This window comes from Coenobita brevimanus, chromosome 31 (assembly GCF_032717465.1).
Source record: "Coenobita brevimanus isolate Jiangsu-jjx chromosome 31, ASM3271746v2, whole genome shotgun sequence".
NCBI lineage: Eukaryota > Metazoa > Arthropoda > Malacostraca > Decapoda > Coenobitidae > Coenobita > Coenobita brevimanus.
In genome coordinates this window covers 31,388,537-31,401,036 of record NC_136984.1, presented here as the reverse complement: position 1 = coordinate 31,401,036, position 12,500 = coordinate 31,388,537, and positions in this window count along the sequence as shown.

Sequence of the window (12,500 nt, the reverse complement as noted above, 5' to 3'; positions counted from 1 at the left end):
GGATGTGGCACCCCTTTTTAACGTGGCAGCTGCAGCGTCCGGATTGACTCTATCGGATACGTTTATGTGAAGCTACAGAACGTGGTGAATGTTTTTGGTGTATCCGATAGAGCCAGGATTCCGGGGGCTTGAATGATGAGTGAATGGAAGCGTGGCCCATTGACTCTATCGGATACGTTTATGTGGCATATCCGATTGAGCCAGGATTCCGGGGGCTTGAATGATGAATGAATGGAAGTGTGGCCCATTGGACTGGGCTGACTTGGGCTGTCTGGACATTGCTACTCCTCACTCTGCCCTTGGGTGGGAAAGGAGGTCCCGATGATGATGATGATGACGATGATGATGACGATGATGATGATGATGATGATGATGATGATGACGATGATGATGATGATGATGACCATGGTGGTGGTGATGATGATAATGATGATGATGATGATGATGATGATGATGATGATGATGACGATGATGATGATGATGATGATGATGACCATGGTGGTGGTGATGATGATAATGATGATGATGATGTTATTTATGCAGAGTACGGAGATACTGGAAGGATTTATGTAACAGAAGAGGACAGCATGGTGTAATAAACAAAATAAATCGCTTAGGAGAAGGTGTTAGGGAGGTTTATGCAGAATATAGTGATACTGGAAGGATTTATTGTTATGCAGTGTGTTCAGAGTTCAACTTCTTGAACACAGAACACGCGCATGGACTTGGGTTCTTTTGTTCAGGATATATAACACACTACATATAACACTACATATAACACGCTACATATAACACTACATATAACACACTACATATAACATTACATATAACACACTACATATAACACTACATATAACACACTACATATAACACTACATATAACGCACTACATATAACACACTACTTATAAAAAGGGATTTAATCCCCGAGCTAGGCAACTATGGCCATATAGCCCCGCTAGGTTCCAGGAGCGCGCTACCACTCCCGGCACGGCAGTCCCGGGCGAAGCTCGAACTCGCAATCCCCCGATTACTAGCTTGATGCTCTACCACTGAGCCACCGTGCCCCCACACTACATATAACACACTACATATAACCCACTACAACACTTATTAGCACGTAAGGGTCGTGCACACACTACATCACTGGCAGGTGCAGGTGCCGGCCAGGTGTGGGAGGAGGGCCGTCTGGGGTGCACTCTCAGGAGAGGCGCTCATCTCCGGCTGCGTGGCAGGGCGTCCTGTGTAGGCTGTAGGGCGGCGCAGTGGGCGGCCCTCTCCTGGTGGGGCCCGTAGGTGTGTGGTGGCCCTCAGGACTGGGGCTAAACAGGGCTGGAAGGCGCCTGCCCTTGGAAGTGGTGGGAGTCCTGTTGGAGGGTCCGGGCTGGGCCTGGCCAGGGATCATCGGGGCGCCCCTCGAGGATCGGGGGCTGTAGTCTCGTCGGGAAGGGGAGGCCATCAGGAGCTGCCTGCAGTCACTCGCACCAGGGGAGTCTGACAGCTGCTGGGGGTGTCGAGGGCTCGGCTGCAGGGGCAGGACACCCAGGCTCACAACGGGTCCACTCCACACCTCCTCCAACTGGAACTCTGTAGGGGAGCAGTCTGTCTCCACCCCTAGTGGTACAGGGGAAGTGTTAGGGACATCTCGCTCGGCCTCTGGAGGGGCGGGGCGAGCCAGGGACGCTGCCCTCGGTGAAAGCCTCCAGGGTAGTGGAGGAGGGAAGACCAGTGGTCGTTCCCTCAGCTTGGCAGGTCCGGTGGGCGTTGCCAGAACTCCACTCAGGGCAGTGGAAGGAGATCCGGTGGATGCATCCCCTGCCTGGCAAGTCAGGTGGACATTACCAAGGCTCCACTAGTCCTGGAGGCAACAGGTACAGGAAGACCGGTGGTCGTTCCTCCTGTAATGGCAAGTCCAGTGGACGTTACCAAGAGCCTTCTTGGGACTGTGTTGACACAAGTCCCACCCGGAGTCTGGTGAGTGCTGTCCTGGCTGGAGGGTAACACGGCAGGGCAATGCACACCCCGCTGGTCCTGCTGAGTGGAAGAGGGGCATATGGTAGCGGGGGACGTGGGCCGGTGTGGCTCGGGGCCCCTGTGCGCCTCCCCGTGGCCTTCTCCTGGGGTGGGTGTCTCGCCCTCCCCGGTGTTTCCTCTTCGGGTGGGTATTTCATTTATGTAACAGGAGAGGACAGTAGGGTGTAATAAACAAAATAAATCACTTAGGAAAAGGTGTTAGGGAGCTTCCTAAACCGACAAATCCCCTCCAGAATCAAGCAAATCTATCTATTGCCAGACGCCTTAATCCCGTTAGGGGTGGCCACAAACAAATCGCCTCCATGTCGCCCTGTCCCACCGCCATTTCCCTGCCCTCCCCCCAGCTCACATCGCCCCTCTACGTCACTAATCAACGTATAATATAAAAGACTAACTTAAACTACCTGAGACACGCCACATAAACACCCGTCACCGCTAAAGCACAACTAATCTGAGTGAAAAGAAATCTGCATGAGGGTTGCTAACTTGCTAAAATAAATCCAAGGCCACATACACCGCTAAACCTAATCTCAAAAACCGCTACCATGTCGAAAAATACCAAAAAAAAAAAAAAAAAAAAATCAAGAATATAGCTTGAACTGACGCCATAATTATTAGAATATCGCTAAAATATTATAGAAATTTAAAATGAAGGTAAATTCCTTGCTGCTAACCTTTATAATTAACCCGAGACATACGGCGCACAACCACCCCACGTAACCGCTAAATCGCAACTAATCTGCTTCAGTGAAGGGTTGCTTAAATAAATCCACGGCCACAAATACCGCTAAACCTAATTTTAAAAACCGCTAGAATGACGAAAAAAAAAAAAAAATCCAGAATCACTCCAACGTATAATAATGAAAACTGTAAATTAACCCACCTGAGAGACGGCACACAACCACCCCTCCTCACCGCTAAAGCACAACTAATCTGCTTGAGTGAAGGCGGCCCCAAGGCAGGGCTTCCATAAGCTCCGCTCATCTTACCCTAGAGTCGAGTTAGTTTTACCCTAAATTCCTATGTTTTACCCTAAATAGTAGGCAACACTGACTTCCATTTTATATATATATATATATATATATATATATATATATTAGGGGGAGGCCGAGGATGAGATGGAGGGATGGGATGGAGAGGTATATGAGAGAGGGGGGTGTGAGTTGGGAGCAGGGCAGTGAAATGGCCGGGGAATTGGCGACGTGGAGGCGATTTGTTTGTGGCCACCCCAAACGGGATTGAGGCGTCTGGCAATATATATATATATATATATATATATATATATATATATATATATATATATATACTGTATATATATATATATTTAGAGAGAGAGAGAGAGAGAGAGAGAGAGAGAGAGAGAGACATAGACATACAGTATATGAATCTAAGAAAAAGGCAAATTGGATGAAATATGTACAGTACAGAACTCCATATTTTTTATTTAAAGAACAAAAATACACTATTTAAGAAAAAGGCAAACTGGATGAAGTATGTAAAGATTTCCGTATATTTGATTTAAAGAAAACAAAAATAAACAAATAAAGAGAAAACAAGTTTCTCTATGTTTTATCTCATTTCTATTAGATTTCAGGTTTAATCAGAACACTCATCTGAGCCAACCCGGTGCGCAGGTTGAAACTTTAGAGTTTTGTGTTCATTTCTATATTAGGTTTGAAAAATATTCTTGATGTTCGACTGATTGTGACACATCTTTTGTGTGCGTGCAATTTTGGCAAAAAAATTACCCTAAAATTACCCTATGTTATGCATTACCCTAAACGCTACCCTAGAAGGGGTCTGATTACCCTAATTTAGGGTATTTTACCCTAAAATGGAAGCCCTGCCCCAAGGGTTGCTAAAATAAATCCAAGTTAAATATACCGCTAAACCTAAGTTAAGAAAAAGCTAGAAAGAATAAAAATACAAGAAAAATCTAGAATATCTTTTGAAATGACGCCAAAATCATTCAAATATCGCTAAAATATTACAGAAATTTAATATATATTCTTAAATTTCTTGCTTGCGTGAAGGGTTGCTAAAATAAATCCGTTACAAATACCGCTAATCCTAATCTCAAAAATCGCTACAACGACGAAAAATACAAAAACAAAATCCATAATATTGCTTGAAATGACGCCATTATAATTCAAATATGGCTAAAATATTACAGAAAATTAATATATACCTAAATTCCTTGCCGCTAACGTTAAATAAAGTCGCTAAATGGAAGGTGATAAGAGCAACATTGGCAAGACTGACTCTGCCCCGCCCCCTTCCCTCCCACAAGCAAAGGGGTGGGGAGGGGGGGGAGGAGAAAGATAAAGAGAGGAGGGAGGAGGAGGAAAAAAGAGAGGAGAGGAGGGAGAAGGAGGAAGACGGAGAAGAGAGGAGGGAGAAGGAGGAAGATAACGAGGAGAGGAGGGAGGCGGGGGAAGACAGATAGAGATAGAGAGAGAGAGAGAGAGAGAGAGAGAGAGAGAGAGAGAGGGAGGGGGAGAGGAGAAAGATAACGAGGAGGGAGGATTTGATTTATTTATTGAGATGTGTACAGTACAATAAAAGTAATATTTGAGTATACTATCTCAAAAGGAATGTAGTAGTAGTAGTAGTGGTAGTAGTAGTAGTAATAGTATTAGTATTAGTATTAGTAGTAGTAGTAGTGGTGGTGGTGGTAGTAGTAGTAATAGTAGTAGTAGTAGCAGTAGTAGTAGTAGTGGTAGTAGCAGTAGTAGTCGTAGTAGTAGTAGTAGTAATAGTAGTAGTAGTAGTAGTAGTAGTAGTAATAGTAGTAGTAGTAGTAGTAGTAGTAGCAGTAGTAGTAGTAGTAGTAGTAGTAGTAGTAGTAGTAGCAGTAGTAACAGTAGTAGTAGTAGCAGTAGTAGTCGTAGTAGTAGGTGTTGTTGCAATATGGTAAAATTCTCTACGTAGTTAGATATTATTGGCTGTGATGGCTGGCGAACCTGGCTTCACCACACATGTCTGGGCCGCCAACACCTGTCAGTACAGTATTAGACAGTATTAGAGGGTATTAGACAGTATTAGGGACTATTAGACAGTATTAGATAGTATTAGACAGTATTAGACAGCATTAGGGAGAGGGAGAGGAAGGCCAAGGATGATAGGGAGGGATGGAGTGGAGAGGATAGAGAGACTAATGAGGAGAGTGAATGTGAGTGAGGTGGAGGGGGGTAGAGGGAGGGGGAGGCCAAGGATGAGATGGAGGGATGGAGTGGAGAGGTATATGAGAGAGGGGGGTGTGAGCTGGGAGCAGGGCAGTGAAATGGCAGGGGACAGGGCGACATGGAGGCGATTTGTTTAAACCAATATTATCGCAGTCCTGCCAGGCAACAGTGAGTGTTTACCATTTGGCTTGTGTAACGTAAATAGTATCATCCATCCATCCATCATCCAATCCTGTGTTGCCCCATGAGGAGCGTAGGAGCCCAGGACTAGGCAAGTTGGTCCTGACATTTAAGATGAGAGTGACCAGCCTCACTCATCCCTGAGTGGCATTACGTGAGCAATAAACCCCAACCATCTCTTGGATATAAACCTGCACCGGCTCAATCCGATTGGAGCGCCTTAATTACCCACTAAACCACCAGGCGCCATAATTTGGTGTTATGGTTACCACCCAGCGTAGTAAATGGTTTCCTGGTGTACAGGAAACCATTTGGCTTGTCACTCAGTGTAGAATCACCCACAGGCAGAAGGAAGAGGAAAGAATGAAGGAAAGAAAGACAGAAGAGGGAGTGTAAAGTCACCCACAGGCAGAAGGAAGAGGAAAGAATGAAGGAAAGAAAGACAGAAGAGGGAGTGTAAAGTCACCCACAGGCAGAAGGAAGAGGAAAGAATGAAGGAAAGAAAGACAGAAGAGGGAGTGTAAAGTCACCCACAGGCAGAAGGAAGAGGATAGAATGAAGGAAAGAAAGACAGAAGAGGGAGTGTAAAGTCACCCACATGCAGAAGGAAGAGGAAAGAATGAAGGAAAGAAAGACAGAAGAGGGAGTGTAAAGTCACCCACAGGCAGAAGGAAGAGGAAAGAATGAAGGAAAGAAAGACAGAAGAGGGAGTGTAAAGTCACCCACAGGCAGAAGGAAGAGGAAAGAATGAAGGAAAGAAAGACAGAAGAGGGAGTGTAAAGTGACCCACAGGCAGAAGGAAGAGGAAAGAATGAAGGAAAGAAAGACAGAAGAGGGAGTGTAAAGTGACCCACAGGCAGAAGGAAGAGGAAAGAATGAAGGAAAGAAAGACAGAAGAGGGAGTGTAAAGTCACCCACAGGCAGAAGGAAGAGAAAGAATGAAGGAAAGAAAGACAGAAGAGGGAGGAAGGAAGAGAGGAAAGGGCAGACACCCAAAGCCGCGCTACATCGAGTGAGTGGATTGCTCAAATTAACGCACCGAATTTCCTGGCCCAGTTCCCTCGGATGAAAGCGAACCCAGTACAATGTCACCCAGTACGATAAGGCCTGATAACAGAGCATGTGGCGGACATGTTAAAGATTAGAGATAGAGATAAGAGATAGAGGAGCTCCTAGCACTTCTTCGTGACTAGTATCATCAAGACGGTGCACACGATAACATTCTCCATAATTAGGTAGGGGTAATATTACTCCCTATAGCACTTCTTCGTGACTAGTATATTTCTTTATAATTAGCTAGGCATTAATATGAGAGAGGGGGGTGTGAATTGGGAGCAGGGCAGTGAAATGGCGGGGGACAGGGCGACGTGGAGGCGATTTGTTTGTGGCCACCCCGTACGGGATTGAGGCGTCTGGCAATAGATAGATATAATAACTCCCAGGACCCAAACATAAACCACCTCCAAACACACACACCTCAAACCAACTCCAAACACACACACACACACACACACACACACACACACACCTCAAACCACCTCCACGCCTCGAGGTTGTCATTATCGTGCTCTGGCAACCTACCATTCAAAAGTGCGTCTGATTTCGTGTATAACATGAGACGCAGGTGAATCGTGTATAATAGCATTCGTGTATAATATGTTGGTGTACAATAATATTCGTGTATAATATGTTGGTGTATAATAATATTCGTGTATAATATATTCGTGTACAATAATATTCGTGTATAATATGTTGGTGTATAATATGTTGGTGTATAATAATATTCGTGTATAATATATTCGTGTATAATAATATTCGTGTATAATATGTTCGTGTATAATAATATTCTTGTATAATAATATTCGTGTATAATATATTCGTATATAATATATTCGTGTATAATAATATTCGTGTATAATATATTGGTGTATAATAATATTCGTGTATACTATAATACGAAATCAGACGCACTTTTGCAGGGTAGGTTGCCAGGGTACGATAATGACAACCTCAGAGTCTTGCGCCGCGACTATAACTCATCATATTCCCATAAAAAAAAGTTATATTGTATCTAATGTAACAGTAATTCTCTAAAAGCGGGACTCTGATCACCTTATCCTAGCACTTCTTCGTGACTAGTATATTCCTCTATAACTCACTAGCACTTCTTCGTGACTAGTATATTTCTCTATTACTCACTAGCACTTCTTCGTGACTAGTATAGCGTAAGAACTCACCAGCACTTCTTCGTGACAAGCAAATGGGGGAGAAATAACCGTCTCTGCATTTTAAAATTTTGAACTGTAACGGTAAATGATGCTAGTCACGAAGAAGTGCTATGGAAAGGAAGTCACACCCAGTGCTAGTCACGAAGAAGTGCTATGGAAAGGAGAGCCGCACTTCCTCATTTAACATCAGAGGGGAGGTGTGGGCGGGCACCATCCACTCACATGATGTAGCGTTATTTTCAGCTACCTCTACACTGCATGACAAATCTGATGGTTCTCTCTCTCTCTCTCTCTCTCTCTCTCTCTCTCTCTCTCTCTCTCTCTCTCGGGCAGGTAATGGCACCAGCGTTAATCTGTCAGTGTGGTTACTAATGAAGGTAACATAATAACATGACAGTAACTGCCTAGTGGCCGTAGAGTGTGGGTGTGTGTCGACGTGGCCTCCCGCAGCCGTCACGGCAAGCGCTGCGGGCCTGGCCCTCCTGACCATACCTGCAGCAACATGGCCCAGACTGACGCCCATGATAGTCTCCCGTCCTTGGAGAGTGACGGGGAGGAGCAAGAAGTACCTCCAACACGAGACACGAACGTGGATGGTGGTGCCGGTGCCACGGCACGAGAGGCACCGAGTGTTAACAAGCGACAGCACCCAGAGGAGGACGGCGATGTGCCAGCACCTGGACGTGTCATGGACTTTGGTGCCCCGGAGGAACGACCTGATGCCAGAGTGAAGCTGAATTTTCCCTCGGATTGTGAGATCTCCCTCTCAGACAAAGCCAAGTGGGCCATTTCAGTGGCCAAACAGTTTCCTGATTTTGAGGTGCTGTTCAAAGAAGGTAAGACACATCCATACGTGACTGTGAACAGTGGTCCTGCAGTAGATGGCCTGACCAGTGATGGATTTCAGAGTGTTGTCTTGGAAGCTGTGATCAGCCGCCCCCATTCCAGGATTATCACTCATGGTGTTCCTGTCAACTGGGCCGTGGAGGACCCTGAGACCAGATAATGTCCTGTGGATGAAGAGAAGACTGGTTGGCCAATATCCCAGGCTGCAGCTGGTTGCATTGTTTGAGGGGGTGATTCCCGAGAAAGTATTCATCAAGGCACTGGACTACAAGAGAGTTGGACGCTATGTTTCGGAGCCTGACCTCTGCTGCAAGTGCCATGGAGGTGCAGTGCTGATCCATCTCGTCTTTAGTTGGTTTTTTGGCTTCTCCGTTCTTACAGAGACGTTTTCGTGTGTGTTTATCCTTTAGTTTATTTATTTTTTAGTGATTTCCTCTTTTTTTTAGCGATCTTCGGCGCGTTTGATGTTTTGATCCCGTACTTCCAATTCAAATTCAAATTCCCGTACTGGTTTACTGGTCTTCAGTTTGTGTTTTTCCTCCCTTCTTATACACACGTTTTCCTGTATTTTTTTTTTATGTTTTAGTTTATGATTTGTTGTTTTTTTAATAGTGAATATCTCTTTTTTAGCGATTTCCGGCGCGTTTGATATTTTTATCCCATACTGGTTTTCCATCTCGACTCTAGTTTGTTTTTTGCGTCTCTGTTTTTTATAGAGACTTTTCCCTTGAGTTTTTTCTTTTACCTGTTTAATATTTCCTGTTTTTTGGCAGTAATTTCCTCTTTCAGTTTAGCGATTTCCATACACTGTTAGATTTTTTTTCCTCCGTTCTTATACAGATGTTTTTCCGTGTGTGTGTGTGTGTGTGTGTGTGTGTGTGTGTGTGTGTGTGTGTATTATTTCCTGTTTTTTGGGTGTAATTTCCTCTTTCAGTTTAGCGGTTTCCATACACTGCTTTATTGTAACGTGTTTGTCATGATCCATCCTTGTTTGTTTGTTGTTTATAGAGATATTTTCCCGTGTTTTTTTAGGTTAATTATTTCTTTCTTATATTAATTTATCTCGTTTTTAATTTGTTTTTTTGCATCTCCGTTTTTTATATAGACGTTTTTTCTGTTTTTTTTTTTTTCTATTATTTCTTTAGGGTCGCGATGGAGATGTGCTACGTGGCGCGTGTTTGTTTGTGGTTTATCTCGTCTTTAATCTGTTTTTTTTTTTTTTTTTTTGCTTCTCCGTTTCTTATATAGACGTTTTCCTGTCTTTTTTTTTTTATATTTTAGTTTTTTCCTCCTTTTAGCGATTTCCTGTTCGTTTCATGTTTTTATCCCGTATGGCGACCATCATCCACTCACTTGATGTAGTGCTGCCTACCTCTTCCTTAGCCTTTATCATTCTTTTTCTGTGCCTGTCCTCCTCTCTTCCTATTTCTCACCATCATCCACTCACTTGATGTAGTGCTGCCTACTTCTTCCTTAGCCTTTATCATTCTTTTTCTGTGCCTGTCCTCCTCTCTTCCTATTTCTCACCATCATCCACTCACTTGATGTAGTGCTGCCTACTTCTTCCTTAGCCTTTATCATTCTTTTTCTGTGCCTGTCCTCCTCTCTTCCTATTTCTCACCATCATCCACTCACTTGATGTAGTGCTGCCTACTTCTTCCTTAGCCTTTATCATTCTTTTTCTGTGCCTGTCCTCCTCTCTTCCTATTTCTCACCATCATCCACTCACTTGATGTAGTGCTGCCTACTTCTTCCTTAGCCTTTATCATTCTTTTTCTGTGCCTGCCCTCCTCTCTTCCTATTTCTCACCATCATCCACTCACTTGATGTAGTGCTACCTACTTCTTCCTTAGCCTTTATCATTCTTTTTCTGTGCCTGTCCTCCTCTCTTCCTATTTCTCACCATCATCCACTCACTTGATGTAGTGCTGCCTACTTCTTCCTTAGCCTTTATCATTCTTTTTCTGTGCCTGTCCTCCTCTCTTCCTATTTCTCACCATCATCCACTCACTTGATGTAGTGCTGCCTACTTCTTCCTTAGCCTTTATCATTCTTTTTCTGTGCCTGTCCTCCACTCTTCCTATTTCTCACCATCATCCACTCACTTGATGTAGTGCTGCCTACTTCTTCCTTAGCCTTTATCATTCTTTTTCTGTGCCTGCCCTCCTCTCTTCCTATTTCTCACCATCATCCACTCACTTGATGTAGTGCTGCCTACTTCTTCCTTAGCCTTTATCATTCTTTTTCTGTGCCTGCCCTCCTCTCTTCCAATTTCTCACCATCATCCACATACTTGATGTAGTGCTGCCTACTTCTTCCTCAGCCTTTATCATTCTTTTTCTGTGCCTGTCCTTCTCTCTTCCTATTTCTCACCATCATCCACTCACTTGATGTAGTGCTGCCTACTTCTTCCTTAGCCTTTATCATTCTTTTTCTGTGCCTGCCCTCCTCTCTTCCTATTTCTCACCATCATCCACTCACTTGATGTAGTGCTGCCTACTTCTTCCTTAGCCTTTATCATTCTTTTTCTGTGCCTGTCCTCCTCTCTTCCTATTTCTCACCATCATCCACTCACTTGATGTAGTGCTGCCTACTTCTTCCTTAGCCTTTATCATTCTTTTCTGTGCCTGTCCTCCTCTCTTCCTATTTCTCACCATCATCCACTCACTTGATGTAGTGCTGCCTACTTCTTCCTTAGCCTTTATCATTCTTTTTCTGTGCCTGTCCTCCTCTCTTCCTATTTCTCACCATCATCCACTCACTTGATGTAGTGCTGCCTACTTCTTCCTTAGCCTTTATCATTCTTTTTCTGTGCCTGTCCTCCTCTTCCTATTTCTCACCATCATCCACTCACTTGATGTAGTGCTGCCTACTTCTTCCTTAGCCTTTATCATTCTTTTTCTGTGCCTGCCCTCCTCTCTTCCTATTTCTCACCATCATCCACTCACTTGATGTAGTGCTACCTACTTCTTCCTTAGCCTTTATCATTCTTTTTCTGTGCCTGTCCTCCTCTCTTCCTATTTCTCACCATCATCCACTCACTTGATGTAGTGCTGCCTACTTCTTCCTTAGCCTTTATCATTCTTTTTCTGTGCCTGTCCTCCTCTCTTCCTATTTCTCACCATCATCCACTCACTTGATGTAGTGCTGCCTACTTCTTCCTTAGCCTTTATCATTCTTTTTCTGTGCCTGTCCTCCACTCTTCCTATTTCTCACCATCATCCACTCACTTGATGTAGTGCTGCCTACTTCTTCCTTAGCCTTTATCATTCTTTTTCTGTGCCTGCCCTCCTCTCTTCCTATTTCTCACCATCATCCACTCACTTGATGTAGTGCTGCCTACTTCTTCCTTAGCCTTTATCATTCTTTTTCTGTGCCTGCCCTCCTCTCTTCCAATTTCTCACCATCATCCACATACTTGATGTAGTGCTGCCTACTTCTTCCTCAGCCTTTATCATTCTTTTTCTGTGCCTGTCCTTCTCTCTTCCTATTTCTCACCATCATCCACTCACTTGATGTAGTGCTGCCTACTTCTTCCTTAGCCTTTATCATTCTTTTTCTGTGCCTGCCCTCCTCTCTTCCTATTTCTCACCATCATCCACTCACTTGATGTAGTGCTGCCTACTTCTTCCTTAGCCTTTATCATTCTTTTTCTGTGCCTGCCCTCCTCTCTTCCTATTTCTCACCATCATCCACTCACTTGATGTAGTGCTGGCTACTTCTTCCTTAGCCTTTATCATTCTTTTTCTGTGCCTGCCCTCCTCTCTTCCTATTTCTCACCATCATCCACTCACTTGATGTAGTGCTGGCTACTTCTTCCTTAGCCTTTATCATTCTTTTTCTGTGCCTGCCCTCCTCTCTTCCTATTTCTCACCATCATCCACTCACTTGATGTAGTGCTGGCTACTTCTTCCTTAGCCTTTATCATTCTTTTTCTGTGCCTGTCCTCCTCTCTTCCTATTTCTCACCATCATCCACTCACTTGATGTAGTGCTGCCTACTTCTTCCTTAGCCTTTATCATTCTTTT